The sequence below is a fragment of the Bos indicus x Bos taurus genome, chromosome 9 (assembly GCF_003369695.1).
Source record: "Bos indicus x Bos taurus breed Angus x Brahman F1 hybrid chromosome 9, Bos_hybrid_MaternalHap_v2.0, whole genome shotgun sequence".
NCBI lineage: Eukaryota > Metazoa > Chordata > Mammalia > Artiodactyla > Bovidae > Bos > Bos indicus x Bos taurus.
In genome coordinates this window covers 43,281,812-43,300,187 of record NC_040084.1, presented here as the reverse complement: position 1 = coordinate 43,300,187, position 18,376 = coordinate 43,281,812, and positions in this window count along the sequence as shown.

Genomic DNA, 18,376 nt, shown 5'->3' with positions numbered 1-18,376 from the left:
TCTCATCTTCTTAGTTAAGAAACAAGAGAGGAGACATACATTTGAAACACAGATCACTTAAAGCAGCTTTGTTTTTATTTCTTTTTCCTTGGGGGATTGATCTAAGAAAATAGTGCTACAATTTATGTAGAAGAGTGTTTTGCCTATGTTCTCTTCTAGCAACTTAATGTTGTCATGTCTTACATTTAGGTCATTAAACCATTTGGAGTTTACTTTTGTATATGGTGTGAGGAAATGTTCTAATTTCATTGGTTTACATGTAGCTGTTCAGCTTTCCTAGTACCATTTGTTGAAGGGCTGTTTTTTCTTTTTCCATTGTATGTTCTTGCCTCCTTGTTGTAGATTAATTGACCATAAGAAATATAAGCAAAATTAACCAAATAGATCCTAATCAAACTTACAAGTATTTGCACAGCAAAAAACAACCATCAACAAAACAAAAAGACAGCCCATGGAATGTGAGAAAATATTTGCAAATGATGCGACCATCATGGGATTAATATCCAAAAAATACAAACAGCTCATACAACTCAATATCAAGAAAACAAACAACCCGATCAAAAAATGGGCAGAAGACCTGAATAGACATTTTTCCAAAGAAGACATAAAGATGGCTAACAGGTACATGAAAAGATGCTCAACATCACTAATTATTAGAGAATTGTAAATCAAAACCATAATGAGGTATCATCTCACTCCAGTCAGAATGGCCATCATCAAAAACTCTATAAATAGTAAATGCTAGAGAGGATATGGAGAAAAGGCAACCTTTATACGGTGTTGGTAGAAATGTAAACTGGTGAAACCACTGTGTACAATAGTATGGAGGTTCCTCAAAAAGCTAGAAATAAGAACTACCCCATCAATCCCACTCCTGAGTATATTGTCAAAGAGAACAAAAACACTAATTCATAAAGATACATGTCCCCCAATACCCATAGCAGCATTATTTATAATAACCAAGACATGAAAGCAACTCAAGTGCTCATCAACAGACAACTGGCTTAAGAATATATATGTATACACACACAAAGCATGCACCGAGTATACACATATACGTGTATTCCATTGTGTATATATGTATACACACGCTCACATTCGAATATTACTCAGCCATAAAAATGGAAATACTGCCATTTGCAGCAACATAGATAGATGTAGAGAATATTACGCTTAGTGGAATAAGTCAGAGAAACATGAATACTGCTGCTGCTGCTGCTAAGTCGCTTCAGTTGTGTCTGACTCTGTGCGACCCCATAGACGGCAGCCCACCAGGCTTCCCGTCCCTGGGATTCTCCAGGCAAGAACACTGGAGTGGGTTGCCATTTCCTTCTCCAATGCAGGAAAATGAAAAGTGAAAGTGAAGTCACTCAGTCGTGTCCGACTCTAGGGACCCCATGGACTGCAGCCTACCAGGCTCCTCCGTCCATGGGATTTTCCAGGCAAGAGTACTGGAGTGGGGTGCCAAATAAAAGATGAATATACATACAAAAAACAGAAACAGACTTACAGAGATAGAAAACAAACATGGTTATCAAAGGGGAGAGACAGGGAGGGACAAATCATGAATATGAAATTAATAGTTACAAACTACTATACATAAAATAGAGAAGCAACAGGATTTACTCTATAGCACAGAGAATTATACCCAATATCTTATAATAAACTATAATGAAATATAATCTACAAAAAACTGAATCACTATGTTGTATAACTAAAACTAACACAATATTGTAAATTAACTGTACTTCAGTTAAAATATTTTTTATTTTTTTTTTTTAAAACTGAATTACTATGTTGTATAACTAAAACACAATATTGTAAATTAACTATACTTCAGTTAAATTTTTTTAAATGCATCAAACTTTACACTTAGAATGGGTGAATTTATTGTATAGAAATTATACCTCAATAAAGCTGGTTTTAAGAAAAATAAATGTATCCCCCTAGAAGGGCATGATACTTGGAACAGTGCCTGACACATAGTAAGTGCGTACAATGCCACTGTTAAACGAATGGATGGATGAACGAATGAATATTATTCCTTTTCCCTAGTGTTTTATACAATTGGGATAACATTTTTAAATTGATGTGTAAAAAAAGTGTTATGACTTGCCCTGACATCCCATGAATGGGATTCAAATTTCTCTCAATGACACATGTAAACATAAGACCTGTGCATGTCCTTTGGAGAAAAATGGTTCTGGAAGAACTCAGGAGACGAAGGCATCAGAGTGACACAAGCAGCAATTTCTGCTCGCCTTACGTATGGAGAGTGAGAAAAAAAAGCTGCTGGGGACAGGGGCGGGGTTGCAGGGGAGAGTGGGATGGGTGGGAGGGGGTGGCTACAGGCAGTTCTAAGTCCTGCCTGCTGAAAGTGTCCTTCCTGGAGCCCCAGACTGACCTGGCCTCTGAAGGCACCAACACTTGCTTCCATTCCTTAGCTGCAAACACCATCTTTGTTCCCACAGACCAAGCGGCTCAGGAGAAGCAGGCAGGAACTACTGTCCAGACCACCACGTAAACGCCCAGACTCACTGCAGAGACTAGACATGCCCTGGCCTGAGATCCCCTTGACCTCAGGGGGCATGGCTTTTCCTTGGTTCACAGTGACCTAGACCCAGAGTTAGCCCTTGCTCAGTTGTCAAAGTTAGGAGTCCCTTTTCTTTAGAGAGACCTACACTTACAATCCCTACCTTTTCTTACAAAAGAAAATTTAGAGCTGGAAACAATCAGTTTGCTCATTGCTTCGTTTTCTGATGAATAAACTGAGGTCTTGGCTGGACCCTGACCAGACAGCTGGGCTAGATCTTTGTTTCCAGACGTAAGGCCAGCCACCAGCAGCCTCTTCAGAGTCCCAGGTCGATTTGTCCATCTCGAAGTGCTGCAGTGGGCACTGTGCTGCTTCTTTATGACTCAGCAGAGATTAACCCAGTTTGCTTCTCTGGTTTTCAAGAATACTTGGTTCATCAAAATAATGGATCTCAGAAATCAAATTTTCTTTCAGATTTTATCATTGAATGAATGAAGAGAACAAAAAGAGAAAAACAAATGGACTGATTTTCTGATTACACAACTCCCTTGGCTGGGGGACGAGAGACTGACCACCTGTCTTCAAATTTATCATCTCCCTGGGAGGGTGCCCACTTCTCTCCCACCTGTCCAAGCACACACAGACTACATCAGGTTCACTCTCTGCATCATTCAACACCTCCTCTTTCCCTCTCACACACCTGGTGGAGACTGTTGAATGAATAAACAGACAAGCTCATTGGAAAGTAGGTGGCATGGAATCCAGAATACATTTTCCAAAGGAAATGATGTCATGAGGGGGTTTGGGTTTCCTGAGCCTGCCCACAGAGCTGAATTAATCTATCACCCCACTGAAAGGCTATATATTCTAGTAGGAAATAAGGGGGAAAGAAGTACAGTTACCATACTCATCATAAAATAAACTAAAAGACCTGAACAAGAAATGTTTGCTGTGGGCAGATCTTATCCACACTGCACAGTGCCACTCAGAAGATGAAGGAGGGCTGTCTCTCTTTCTGAAATGAGGGATTATGCCTTGAAATTAGTGACTTCCTTTGCTAGCAGCCGAATCTCTCTCTGACAGCTGCTCGGATCAGCCAGGCATACATTACTTTCATCTTTAATAAACAGCCACTCTGAAGTCAGTGGCTGGTCTCCATGACAACCAGATCAAGTTTTTCCACTGACGCTGGGGGCAGAAAGAAAGAAGGAATAGATCACTTTTTGCTGAGGCGCTGCACCCTGAGAGGGCAGAGGAAGGTGAGTGTGGGGTACATGTACCCCCACATGGACCTCCACGTCTTTATGTGTCCCAGGAGAACGGGAAGTGACTATACCTTTTTACCGCATGTGGAGGAAGAGGAATCCTGACCGGCAATATAAGACACATGGGAAAGGGTTCCTTTGGAGAGCATAGCACACATCAAAGCCTGAACTGCCAAGCACCTAAATGCAATTCGATCTGACTGAATTTGAATTTGCTGTGTGTGCCTGGACCTCTGCTACACCCTGCAGGGGTTACTTACAGTAGAGGCTTTACAAAAAGTGAGGAGAGGCACCCTATGGTGAGGGGTGAGAAGGGGGTGGGGCAGGTTCCCAGAAAAGGCTCAGCCCCTGCCCCTCCCAGCCCAGGATGGCTGCAGCTTACAGTACCTACCCCTCCACCACCCCGCCTGCCATCAAGCTTAGCCTTACCTAGTCCTTGAACTCTAGCCAGGATGACTGGCAGCTGGTCAGGCTGAAATGAACAGTTTGTTGATGGTTCACTGAGGCAGCATCCATGGATCTTTATGACCTGGGGCCCACAGAATTTCCACCTTCTCTGAGCTCTCCCTGGTGGGTCCATTTGGTCTGCATGACTAGGATCTGAGTCACCTTGCTAACCCAGGCTGAAGCCCTGACACTCTTGCCTGGCGCTTGCCTGCCTCTTACCTCAGGCACCAGACTCATCGCTCCATATCCCCTGGTGGGGTTCTTCTCTAGGTGAGCTGGTTACCTGGAGCCACACTGACGAGACTTCTCCCTTAACTTCAGCTATCTGTGTCTCTGCCCCAGGAGGGGTCTGGACCCTCAGTTACTGATGGATGCTTACAGGAACTAAGCTGAGTCTGCCGTGGGCCCCTGGAACTGGACCCTGGCTACTAGCTCTCATTTTACCACCCCAAGATCAGTTTCCAGTCCCAAATTCTTCCCTTTCTCCACAAACCAGGTGCTGTGCTTAGTCACTCAGTTGTGTTCAACTCTTTGTGACCCCATGGACTGCAGCCCTCCAGGCTCCTCTATCCATGGGGATTCTCCAGGTGAGAATACTGGAGTGGGTTGCCGTGCCCCCCTCCAGGGGATCTTCCCAACCCAGGGATCCAACCCAGGTATCCCTCATTGTAGGCAAATCTTTACTGTCTGAGCCACCAGGGAAGCCCAAGAATACTGGAGTGGGTAGCCTACCCCTTCTCCCGGGGATCTTCCAAACCCAGAAATCGAACCAGGGTCTCCTGCCTTGTAGGCAGATTGTTTCCCTGCTGAGTTACCAGGGAAGCCCCCACAAACCAGGGCTGCTGCCAGGGGCTGGTCTGGCAGAGAGCCAGAGAGCCTCATTTTGGAGCCTGAGTGGGCTGTAATGAAGGTGGTTTTTGAGATGAGTCTTGAAAGCCAGCCAGGACTCAGATTAGGTAGGAAAGAGGACTTTCTGTCAAGACAAGGGTCCTTGATGAAAGTCAGAGGATGAGGATGCATAACTTCAGTGAGGCAATCCCAACTTCCTGCCTGCTCAGCAGGGAAGGGTGCAAGCAGTCAAGGGATCAAGTCCCACAGGGCATCTGTCTGGGGAGTTTTCTCACAATATTCTCCTGGAGTTGGGTAAGTACAGTCCCTATCCTCCCAGGATTCTTAAAGCGAAACTAGATAGCCAGATTCTGTGACCAGGATTGTAACTAAAATTTACTAAACACATTTACACATTATTTCACATTATTCATTCACAAAATAGATGGGGCTGGAGGAGCAAGCGGGGACCGGTCATGAAAGGCTCTTGTGAGCTACATTGAGGACTTAGACTTTTTAAAGAGATAATGCCAAGCTATAAAATAATTTTAATTTGGAGGTTAATGTGATCAGGTGAGGTTTTACGTTGTAGGCAGTGGAGGGAGGGGCAAGCTCAGAGCCTGAGAGGAAGGAGCCAGGACACCACTTGCCTCTCCAGCTGCTCCCTGAGGGACAGAAGACTCACAGGCTGCAGATGCCAAGGCTACAGGGGCCCTGGCCTTAGGGTCTGGTCCACTGACACCATCTGCGTTTTCACTGCGCTCTTTGCTGGGTCCCCTGCCCCCTCCTCACCCCTGCCGTGTCTTCTGTCTGTTCCCCTCGGTGTTGCCCTGCACTCACTTTCCCGGTGCTTTTCCACTTCCACCCTCACTTTAGCACCCGCTATCCTGGCCTCTCTTTTTCCTGCTTTCTGTTCCTGTTTGCCAAGTGGAGGGAAAGCTGCCCAAGAGACCCACCCTCTCCACCAGCTTTAGAGGAAAAGACTGGCCTCAGGAGACAAACACTTCCCCTCGGCTGTTGGAAACAAGCAGGCTGGTTTTTCCATCACAGAAGCAGAACGCTAAAGGCTGTTGACTACACCAGTGGGTCAGCAGAAATGTCTATTAGGAACTTATTGCTCGTTTCTACCCATTCAGAGTGGAAGTGGAATATTCTGGGAGCTTCCTTTGACCCTCCCTTGACCTGAAATACCTCCTCTACTGACGCCCGAAAGCCCACCATTGAACCAGTCATTCCTGTGTGTTAATCATTATTTTTTCCCAATGGCTTTTCTTTGAACATATAAATCCTCCTGGAAGGGGAAACACATTAGCTTCCTAATGCCTTGATGTAACAAAGCACAGAGGGGAAAAATAAAAAAGGTTTCCAGTCCCTCATGAACATCATCTATGGGACTGGTGATAAATCTAATTTGACTGGATGTAGAATTAACAAGACACTTAAATTATAGAACTGTTGATATCCATATAATCATTTTCTTCTTTTACCTTTTCTTTTTATCCTCTTCACTAAAGTATAACACACACAATAAAGTATACAAGTCTTAAGTGTACAGCTTAGTGAATTTTTACACATGTATACACCCATGTTAACTACCACCTATATTAAATATATTCCAGTACTCTAGAAGACTCTCTGTGCCTCTTCCTAGTTAATGTTCCTGCAAAGATAGTCACCATTCTGACTTCTATTATCATAGGTTAGTTCTGCCTGTCCTCAAGCTTTCTGCGAATGGAGTCATGTAGATTCCTAGCCTTTCGCTCAATACAATTTATACACACTGTTATATGTATGAGTCATCTGTCTTTTCCATTGGTGTTCAGTATTCCGTTGTATGAATATACTACAATTTCTTATTTTTCTGTTGATGAACACTTGGGGGGTATTTCTAGGGTTTGGGCTATTATGAATAAAGCAGCTGTGAACATTCTTATACAGGTTTTTGTCGTGAACACATGCACTAATTTTTCTTTGATATATATCTAGAGGTGGGATTGTTAGGTTAAAGAATAGGCATATATTTAACTTTATTAGAAACTGTCAACAAATTTCCAAAGTGACTGTGTCATTTTGCATTCTCACCAGCAAGTGTATGAGTTGCAGTTGCTCTGCATCCTTGTGAACACTGTATTGTCAGTCTTATTAATTTTAACTACTCTGGTAGAGAAACATTTATGATATGTTTGCCTGAGAGAGGTGGGTTCCTGAGCTGAGAGTTCCGAGCAGAAGAATGGAGCCCTCATATCAGTGACAGCTATGGGAGTGGAGTCCTGATGAGTTTCTGTGTTTGTTTTAATACAAAGAACCATAAGGGTGAGGCTTCCTGGGTAGGTCAGTTGGTAAAGAATCCTCCTGCAATGCAGGAGACTCTGGTTCAACTCCTGGATTGGGAAGATCCCCTGAAGGAGGGCAAGGCTACCCACTCTAGTATCTTGCCTTGAGAATCTCATGGACAGAGGAGCCTGGCAGGCTATAGTCCACAGAGTCTCAAACAGTCGGACACGACTGGGTGACTAAGCACAGTACATAAGGGTGAGAAAACCAGAGGAATATTGTCTATTAGTATCAGCTTTAAAAAGCCAAACTTGGAGGCTGTGTCACCAAGTAGAGGAAAGAGCTAGTTTAGGCTAATTCTAGGAGAACATTCCAGACAGGATAGATTTGAAGATAACACTACACCTGTGATGGTCCAGCCAGAAAGTGATCTTGTACCAGAATTCTCGGCTGCAAGCAATGGAAACCAGCTCAGGCTAAGATAGCCAAGAGGGAATGTATTAAAAGCTATCTGGGTACTCACATGATGGATAGGAGCATCAAGGGTCAGGCCTAGAGATGGGCAGGAATCAAGGAGATTCTAAGAGGTCAGGAGCAGACAATTCAGTCTATTCAGCTTGGCTTCCTGCCAACTGTTCTGAGATCCTTGCGTCAGTTGTTCAAGGTTAAAGTTTCAGAACAGCTTATCAGATAGGTTGTGCTTAGACCACATGTCCACCCTCAGGGCTGAGAGAGGCAGAATCAGTTCTCTTTAAGAGCTTCCATGGTTCTGAGCAGACACCTGGGTTTATATCCCACTACAACTGCATATGTGGGGAAGAGGTAATTCCCTAAAAGAAATCAGACACCAACAGGAAGGGGGAATGGATGTTGAGTAGCCGAAGAAATACTATTAACACATATTTACCACAGCCCTGTCTTCCACAGCATTCCTTTCACACCAGGATGGTAATTATGGTAGAAGTGGTGACAGAACACTGGCCTGGGCCTACAGGGTGGGCAGGGAACGGGAATTTGACAGACAAGAAAGCATCACTGACTGGCTAACCTGTTTTCCAAAGGACTTGAATAAGACAAGATCATGTGACTCAACATTTTTTAACTTGTCTGTCATTTTTCAGCAAGTCTGAGTCACTCCCTGATCTCCTTAAGGTGTCGTCAGCTCTGACTGAGGGAGTCTTGGGTAGATGTGAAGGGTGGGGACTGCCAAAAACAAGGGAAGATTACAGTACCCAGACGGCGCTCCTTTCTAAGTCCTCACCCCACAGGCTCTACAAGCATAGTGCCTAGGGCCCGTGAGCTTCTCAGAGACTAAGGAATTATCTGAGTCAGGGGGAAGTTACAGGTTCCAAAATACACAGAGAAAATTGCAAATTAAAAAAATATTTAATGCTTAATTAGCGTTTAGCTATCCTTTCCCCCTTTTCTGTGACACTCCTACCCCCAGCTCAGAGTTCCCCAACATTCAGCCTAAGGTGCATTGTTTCAAATTACAAAGCCTCCAGCAAATGAGAGCCAGCCAGAGAGAGCAGGGGCAGTGACCTGGCTTCTCCACAACAGGTGCCTACATACTGATCATCATCTGAAATGAAGAGTCCAAATCAGCCCTGGAAAGAAAGAACAACGACTCAAGCTTTGACCTTAGGTTCAGAGACCTAGTTTCTGAATCCCTTCTTCATTCCTCCAGGGGTTCAATGGAATTAACTTGACATGGTCCTTCCATTCAGGAAAGATTGTGAAAATGTCTGTTACCTGAAATTGGGCCAGAGGTCCCATCCGGCCTGGACATTCAGAGTGTGCATTTTCTTATAGTTACAGTACGCAGGACTGGGTGTCGGAAGACCCAAATATCATCCAGGCTGTCATGAACTCACTATGTGACCTCAGACAAGTTACCACCTTTCTTCTCTTTCCTCTTTTGTAAAATGAAGGCAGTTGATTGAATGAGCACTGAAGTATGTTCAGGTCCTATGATCACTTAAACTCTTAAGCAGATTCCTAAAACAAGGAAGAAACCACATTAGCTTTGCTGACACATCTTCCCTTATGCTCCACAGAAGACCAAACGCTATAATAAAAAGCATCTCTGTCCCCAAACCATACTTAATCTCCAAGTTATGCAACCTGTGATTAGTAGAACCTATTTTGCTGTAATTGAGCAGGGTAGTTCTAGGAAAAAATTATACTGAATTTCACTAAATGTGCATTCATTTGGTTAACCAGACCACTAAGGCTGACATACTGTACCGATTACCTAATATGAATACCATCAACATCCTTCCATTTTCGGTGAATTGGCTTTTTAGCCATCAGGCTAGAGCCCACTATAATTTATTTTCTTTGTGGTAGCGGCAAACATGCCTAAATTAGTTAAATTACTTTAATACGTGGTTGCTTTAAGACTCAAGAATTCCTGACCACTCCTTCCAAGGAAACATCAATCCACAACATGTGGAATAAATCTCCATTTTCATGTCTTTGTTTCATTTGGGGTTCTTTTCTGAATGACTTCATTTTTTGATGTTGTTGCTAAATCAACCTAAATTTGGGATCTGACTAAATACTCAGAGTTGTGCTCATCTTTTGACCAAACATTTCCCTTCATTTTGTTCCTCCAACCCCCACTGGGGAACATAATTGTGATCAATTACAAATTGCTGGATGGCAAGCTCTTCATTCTGTCCACAGCAAGATAAATGACTTCCTTGCCTAAACAACCTCTTGTGGAATAATATTCTGACCTCCTCTCGTTCTCCATCCTTCTCAGAGGAGGCCAGTCCAAGCCATGCTCTTTAGCCACGTGAATGTAATCGGAGCAGTTTGAAAAATGTGCAAACACATTATTAGCAACGTGTTTAAACAGCATCATTCCCTTAGGTGTTCATAATCCTTTAAAGCTATGATATGATTACTCCTTCCGGCATCACTCTAACACGGATACAGCACAGCAAGAATTATATTTGTCAAGAAACATGACAATTTTAAATTAATAAAAATTATTTCCCAGGTTACACACAGTATTTTTCTTTATTTATGGGATCTACTATCTTTCTTTATTTATAGTATCCGTGTCCCTTTCAAAAGGATTTGAGTCATCTTACAAATGCTAACATTACAGCATAGCTCTAATAAAATAAGCATAAAACCACAATAGGAGGTAGGTGAGCTCTCCCCAAACAAGACAAGAAACATTAGAGTAAAGTGTGACAGATCTGATCTCACAGAAATCCAAAAGCTTTAGTTGATGAAGGTCAAGTAGCAGGCCAACAGATAAGGGGTTAACACCCAAAATATGACCTGTATAAAAATGCCTAAAACTCAACAAAAGAACAATCACTCAAGTGTGTATTTTATGCAAAGAATGTGAAGATTAGGCCAGAAGAAATAAAAATGATCAAATATGTCAGGGGAAAAAAATGCTTCATCTCTAGTTCCTACAGAAGGAGTTTCAAATTAAAACAAGGTAACACATGGATAACCAACAAGGACCTATTATATAGCACCATATAGCAACAAGGATCCCTGTATAGCACAGGGAACTCTGCTCAGTGTTATGTGGTAGCCTGGATGAGGGTAGCCGGGGGGAGTTTGGGAGAGAATGGATAAGTGTATATGTATGGCTGAGTTCCTTTGCTGTTCACCCGAAACTATCACAACATTGTTAACCTGCTATTTGTTGTTATTCAGTCACTAAGTTGTGTCCTACTCTTTGCAACCCCATGAACTGCACCACACCAGGCTTTCTTGTCCTTGACTATCTCCCAGAGTTGAGTCAGTGATTGAGTCCGTGACGCTATCCAATCATCTCATCCTCTATCACGCCTTTCTCCTCCTGCCCTCAATATTTCCCAGCATCAGGGTCTTTGTCAATGAGTCAGTTCTTCGCATTGGGTGGCCAAAGTATTGGAGCTTCAGCTTCAGTATCAGTCTCAGTCCTTCCAATGAATATTCAGGGTTGATTTCCTTTAGGATTGACTGGTTTGATCCTGTAGTCCAAGGGACTCTCAAGTGTCTTCTCCAGCTGCTGCTGCTGCTGCTGCTAAGTCGCTTCAGTCGTGTCTGACTCTGTGCGACCCCATAGATGGCAGCACCACAGTTCAAAAGCATCAGTTCTTCAGCGCTAAGCCTTCTTTATGGTCCAACTCTCACATCCATACATAACTACTGGAAAAACCATAGCTTTGACTAGATGGACCTTTGTTGGCCAAGTAATGTCTCTGCTTTTTAATACACTCTAGGTTTGTAATAGCTTTTCTTCCAAGGAGCAAGTGTCTTTTAATTTCATGGCTACAGTCACCATCCACAGTGATTTTGGAGCCCAAGAAAATAAAGTCTGTCATTGTTTCCATTTTTTCTCCATCTATTTTCTGTGAAGTGATGGGACCAGATGCCATGATCCTAATTTTTTGAATGTTGAGTTTTAAGCCAGCTTTTTCACTCTCTTCTTTCACCTTCATCAAGAGGTTTTTCAGTTCCTCTTTGCTTTCTGCCATTAGGGTGGTATCATCTGCATATCTGAAGTTGTTGATATTTCTTCCAGCAATCTTGATTCTGCTATCCTCAAATATAAAACAAAAAGTTAAAAAAAAAACCAAAAAAAATCCCAAGGTAACAGTTTGCACCCACTCAATGTCTGAAATAAAAAGAGTTATACAGTATTGTATGGCCATTTTGGTTGTTTTACATTTTATCCCAGTGCAAACATTGCTACAGTGAATGTCCTGGTACATATATCTTTTAGCAAATATACAGATATTTCTGAAGATAGGTTTCTAAAAACAAAATTGAGTTAAAATGTATATGCATTTTGAACAAAGATAAATATGGCCCATCTACTCTCCTAAAATACTGTTCTATTTAACACTTACATTCATAGCATATGAGTGTGTTGATTTCCTCTAAACATGCAATTACCACAGAACCCAGTAATTATGCTCATGGGCATTTATCCCACAGAAATATAAACTCATGTTCACACAAAAATTGTCATGAATGTTCAAAACAACTTTATTCATAATAGTCAAAAACTGGAAACATTTAAGCTGTCCTTTAGTGATTGAGAGGTTAAACCAACTGGTACATCCACACCATGGATACTACTCAGCAAGAAGAAGTTGATATACACAACCTGGTTGAATCCCAGGAAGTTATGCTGAATGAAAAAGCCAATTCCAAAAGGCGATGAACTACCTGATTACATTTATATAACATTTCTGAACTGACCAAAGGATAGAAATGGAGAACAGGTGAGTGGTTGTCTGGAGTGACAAGCAAGGGAAGGTGCGAGAGGGCAGAGGGGTGGGTATACAAGGGCAACACCAGGATCCTCATGGCGATGGAGCTGCTCTGTGTCTTGATTGTGATGGTTCACACAGGAACCTACACATGTGTAAGACTGATGGATTGTGTCACTATCAATATCCTAGTTGTGATGCTGTACTACAATTTTTCAAGAAGTTACCACTGAAGGAAACTTGCTAGAGGGTACCTGGGATCTCCCTGTTTTATTTCTTATGCTATGCTATGCTAAATCACTTCAGTCGTGTCTGACTCTTAGCGACCCCATGGATAGCAGCCTAACAGGCTTCTCCGTCCATGGGATTTTCCAAGCAAGAGTACTGGAGTGGGGTGCCATTGCCTTCTCCATTATTTCTCATAGCTTCCCATGAATCTACCACTATCTCAAAACATAAAGTTTAATTTTAAAAATATATGATAGATCTATATAACATAATATGAGGTCTAAGATATACTGCTGCATGGGAACAGCATGTCACAAAATAATAGGGACAGTATTATGCTATTTGTGATCAACAAAGTCACATGTTAGCTTATATGTGTAAGCAAAAAAATTTTTAACACTGCTTACCTCTGAGAAGAGGAAGGAAAAAGAGAGCCCTTTTTCAGTCTGTATTTAGTGTGTCCTGTTGCAGTGCTTTACAACCAGCATGTCTGACTTACGTGACTTAAACATTTGTTTTTCATTGTAGAGAGGGATTAACTATAGCAATAATGAGGGTTAACCAACTGCTCCAGAGGACAGGCAGTATCTCCTCAAGCAAACTGGGCCAAAAGAGGTGTTCAGGGGAGAGGCAACTTTCAGTGAAGGTGACGAAGCCCAGAAGCCTGAGAGAGGCGCAGAGGATGTAGAAAAGGATTGGTCTGCAACAGAACAGGCACTGAGGGAAGGGAAGAAGGGAGAGTATCCTGAGAAGAAACTCAGACAGTCGAGAGTAAGAGGTTTCCCAGTGGGGACAGGAGTAAAAGATGGCTTTGGTGTGCATTTAGGGTAGGGCGTTTATCATTTACCAGGAGGTGGTGGCACTGCCATCAGAGCCCTCAGGGACAATGTGGGGAGCATTCCAGTTACTGGGGATGTCTCCTCCAGCTATGTATCCTGGAACAGGGGGTCCCATCAGCCTGCAGTCTCACTGGACCTCTTGACAGCTCATGTCAAGGCTCCACCATCTGATCTCAACAGCCACTCTAGTGAACCCAGATGGCATTTCTGATCAGGGGAGTTAGCATAAGCTCAGTAACAACCCCCCACAGAGCTGGACAGTGCTTTTTCCTCAGTCACCCTGATAAATGGTCCCTTGTCCCTCTAGGCTTGAGGTAAGTTGCAGAGTCCTTTCTCAAAAGGTCCTGGTCTGTGAACTGGCTTCAGTCTGGGGACTGGATGTGTTAGTCCCTCAGTCATGTCTGACTCTTTGCGACCCCATGGACTTTGCAACCCCAGGCTCCTCTGTCCATGGGATTCTCCAGGAAAGAATACTGGAGTGGGCTGCTACTCCCTTCTCCAGGGGATCTTCCTGACCCAAGGATCAAACCTGGGTCTCCTGCATTGCAAGTGGACTCTTTACCATCTGAGCTGCCAGGAAACTGAATAAGAGGCTATACATTCCCACTATGGTGATGCAACTTTGGTCCCTGCCCAGCAGAGCTAGAATTTTTCTCCCTACATTTGTAAGCAAGTAACTTAGTAAACCTCCCATCCAGTTCATTTTAGGAATCTGGTGATCAGTTAGCCATTGATTGCCACAGATCCCTGCATATAAAACTCTTATTTCTTCATCCCTATGGCTTATTAAGATAATTGCATTTATGTTGTCTCTGATGGAAACCAGAAACCAGGGAAATCAATCTCACTGCCACATCAGCATCATCATTTCTGACCTTCAGAGAGTCACGTCAGAGCTCTTCAGTGACTCTGGTGCCTCCTTCACCAGTGCATTTTCTCTTGCCATGGTTGGTCCTCCCAGGGCATTTGGAGAGGTGATGGTTTAACGGTTGGAGTAATTAATCCCTCCCAACATTCCCGTTTCCCTCGGCCTCTGGACTCTCTCCCCTCTCACAGTCTTGCTTCTCTAAGCGCAGTTCATGGACTAGCTGCATCATGGCATCACCTGAGAGCACATTAGAAACCAGGTCAGTCCTAGACCTGCCAAAGCATAATCAACATCTTAACAAAATCCCCAGGTGATTCATAAACACATTAACATTTGTTTTACAGCAGTGTTTCTTAAACTGTAATTGCAACTGATTCATTTTTGAAAGTGCAAATGCCCAGGCCCCATCTCCAGAGTTTCCAATTCTGTAAATCTAGGGTGAGATTCAAGAATTTCCATTTCTAACATATTCAAGGCTGATGTTGATGGTCCCAGGTGATGTAGTCACCACTGCATTTGAACCGCTGTTCTATATTATGCCAGAGAATTTACAGAATTTTGACCTAAAGAACCACAGGTCATCATAGACTCCAGGCTCTTGTTGGCCAATCCAGCAGACAATTCACACCAGTCCTTGGCACTTGAGCTAACCCTGAGTCTTAGGAGACGTTCCATGTCAGTATATTCAGCTGATGGATCCTTACTATCTTCCTCCAACACCCTTACAACCTCCTCCCACATACGATCTTCCTGCTCCTCCAGGTACCATGTGCTAAGATCTCGTAACTCTTTGGGTGAATAGGCTATTTTAGCTGAAAATGGCACTTTTCTATTTCTCCTTTTGGACCATATTGAGCTCTAACTCTTGTTACAGAGCTGGAGGCAAACTGAGGAGAGAGTGTGGGTCTGAGAAAAGGCAGCTCTAAAGGCAACTGCTCTGGGTGTAGTCACTGAAAATACTGTTCTGCAGAAAGAGGGCTCAGGAAAATCTAGAACTCAAAGTTCTCAGCCTTATCCATGTCCCACCTGTGCCTTACACTGGTATTAGAGACCTAGAAAGGCTGAACTTTCAATTGGCGCTTTAATTTTACAACCTTGCAATGAGGTCCAGGGCTTGGGTGTTCATGGTAAGGACTCCAGATCGAGAGATTTCTTCGAGTTTTCCATGGAGGCTTGATTCTGAACTACAGGTGTTCTTAAATATATATATTATATATATATTGTACTCATCATTTTGCCTATATATGTACTTTGGAGCTGTAAAAAGCAACAACAACAACAAAAACAAACTAGATGACACCACAACCTTTACAATCACTTCCTTTGACAGAGCAACTAAGTGCCACAGCCTCCTTTCCCATGTCTTGCCCTCCACTTACTCTTCATCCCTTGCTATGACCACGGATCATCTGAATCCTTATGATACTATGCATGCATTGATGATGAGTGTCCATTTCTATCCTTTGAAACTCCATGTCCCCGCAAGGTTCAGTTCCTCAAATATGATCAGCCCAATCCCAAAAGCATGTTATGAAGATCTATTGCCTGGGACAACTTCTAGTATCAATTACTCTATCAGTCAGAATACCAAACAGAAACATCAGGTGCTCATATGCAGATAATTTCAAGAGGGAACTATTTACGATAGTACAGACAGAATACATGGAAATCACAAAGGAGAAGACAATAACTGGTGCTGGTAGCACTGAGCAGAACTGCCCTAGACTTGAAGAGGAGGGTCATGTGTAGATGCCTCATTAAGAGAAGCAGCGACCTTCAGTCAAGGGACTCGGGCAGCTCGTGGCAACCTCACAGACAGGGAGCTGTGGGAGTGAACACCTTGACCTCACTCTCTCCCTGGTTTCCAGTCTCTTCCCAGGGATCCCCAGTGGCCAAACCCAAGTGGAAGCCAGAGTCAAGGAAGCCAATGGATATAGTCAACTAAATCAGCCTCCTGGATGGAGAGTGGATTCAGAGGAGAAAATGAAAGGTGTCTGGCATGATGGAAAAGGCCATGACTTTAGTTCTAAACAAATGGGCTGGTGGCATCTAAGCAGAGATGTAAAGCAGGTAACTGAGAAGCTCTGGAGACTAGAGAAAAGTCTGGGCTGTTGTACAGATTCCAGAGCATAGAACTGAAGTCATGAAAGTGGGTGAGATGACTTAGACAGTGAGGAGTAAGAAAAGGAGAGGATCTAGGGTTAAACCTGAGCAGTTTCAACATTTAAAAATCAGTTAGAAGAGGAGAATCTGCCAAGGGACAGAGAAATTGAGAAATAGAGGTGGAAGAAAAACCAGGGGAGTATGGCAGCTTAGATACCAATAAAAAATAGAAGGTTAAATCAGTTCAGCTCTGCTGAGAGGTCACATACAAGGAAGACTGAGGTGTGCCCCTGAGATTTAGGGTGTGGAGGTCACCGGACACTTTAATAAAAAGAGTTTTAAAAAAGAAGCAGGGGAAGATGCCAGTTAGATGAGGTTGATGGGTAAACAGGTGCTGAATGAGGGCAAAGGATGACTACACACAATTCTCCCAACCAGTTTGGGTGTGAAGGGGAGAGAGGAAAAGAGTAGAACCACGAAGGAAATCTGGGGTCCGAGAGTGGGATTTCTTAAGTATAGGAGTGATTAGAGCATGTTCAGATGCTGACCAAAAAAATCCCTTAAGAAGGGAACAGAACGAGGCTAGAAAAGGGGGGATATTTGGCAACATACCTTTTCTGAGACTGTTGGAATCCATGGCGTGGGGAAGGGAACTGACCTTTCAAGAAGGAGGAACATCACTTGCATTTTGTCAGGAGGGAAGTGCAGAGAATGGGTTCAGGTGCTGGTACAGATACAGGTCGGATTGTGGGTGCAGGTGGCAGGAATTCCCACCTGAGGGCCTCTGTTTCTTCTGTGAAGTATGAACAAAGACACCTGGCACTAGAGAGGGATGAGACGGGGCCTAAAGCCTTGGAAAGTTTGAAATGGCTGTTCAAAGACTGAAAGATGAGTGGACAAGAGGACAGTGGGATTCCCCAGGGAGGGGAGTGATGATGAAGACTTTTCTAGGCTGGCGGGGGCGGCGGGGGCGGAGGGGGTGGTCCTTCTCCAGTTATGCCTTGCTGCTGAGGTAGGACGTGTAAAAAAGTATATTAATGAGTTCTTGCAGGATTGACTTTTTTCCTCCAGGTGAAAGAGTGATAAAAGGATGAGCTAGATGAGTAAGTTTAGGGTGTTGGTGAGACAGTGACTGACATGATGGACCACGTGTCTGATGTGGCTTCAAAGGGAAGCAAAAATAGGGTAGGTTGATGGATAAGGAAAAGTAGAGGGGCCGGGAGATTAAGAGCCTCAGTAAAGTTGGGGCAAGGGCTTCCTAGGTAACGCTAGTGGTAAATAATCTGCCTGCCAATGCAGGAGATGCAAGAGATGAGGGTTTGATCCCTGGGTCAGAAAGATTCCATGGAGGAGGGCAAGGCAACCTACTCGTGTATTCCTGCCTGGAGAATCTCATGGACAGAGGAGCCTAGTGCGCTACAGTCCATGGGGTCACAGAGTCAAACACAACTGAAGCAATTTAGCACGCATGTATGCAAGGTTTCTCTGGTGGCTCAGATGGTAAAGTGTCTGCCTGCAACGCGGAAGACCTGGGTTCGACCCCTGGGTTGGGAAGATCCCCTGGAGAAGGAAATGGCAACCCACTCCAGTACTCTTGCCTGGAAAATTCCATGGACCAAGGAGCCTGGTAGGCTACAGTCCATGGCGTCACAAAGAGTCAGACATGACTGAGCGACTTCACTTTCACTTTTGTGCAAGGTTTGGGCACAGAGTGGGTAAGAATGCAGACTAGCCTACAATGAGATGGGATTATGGAC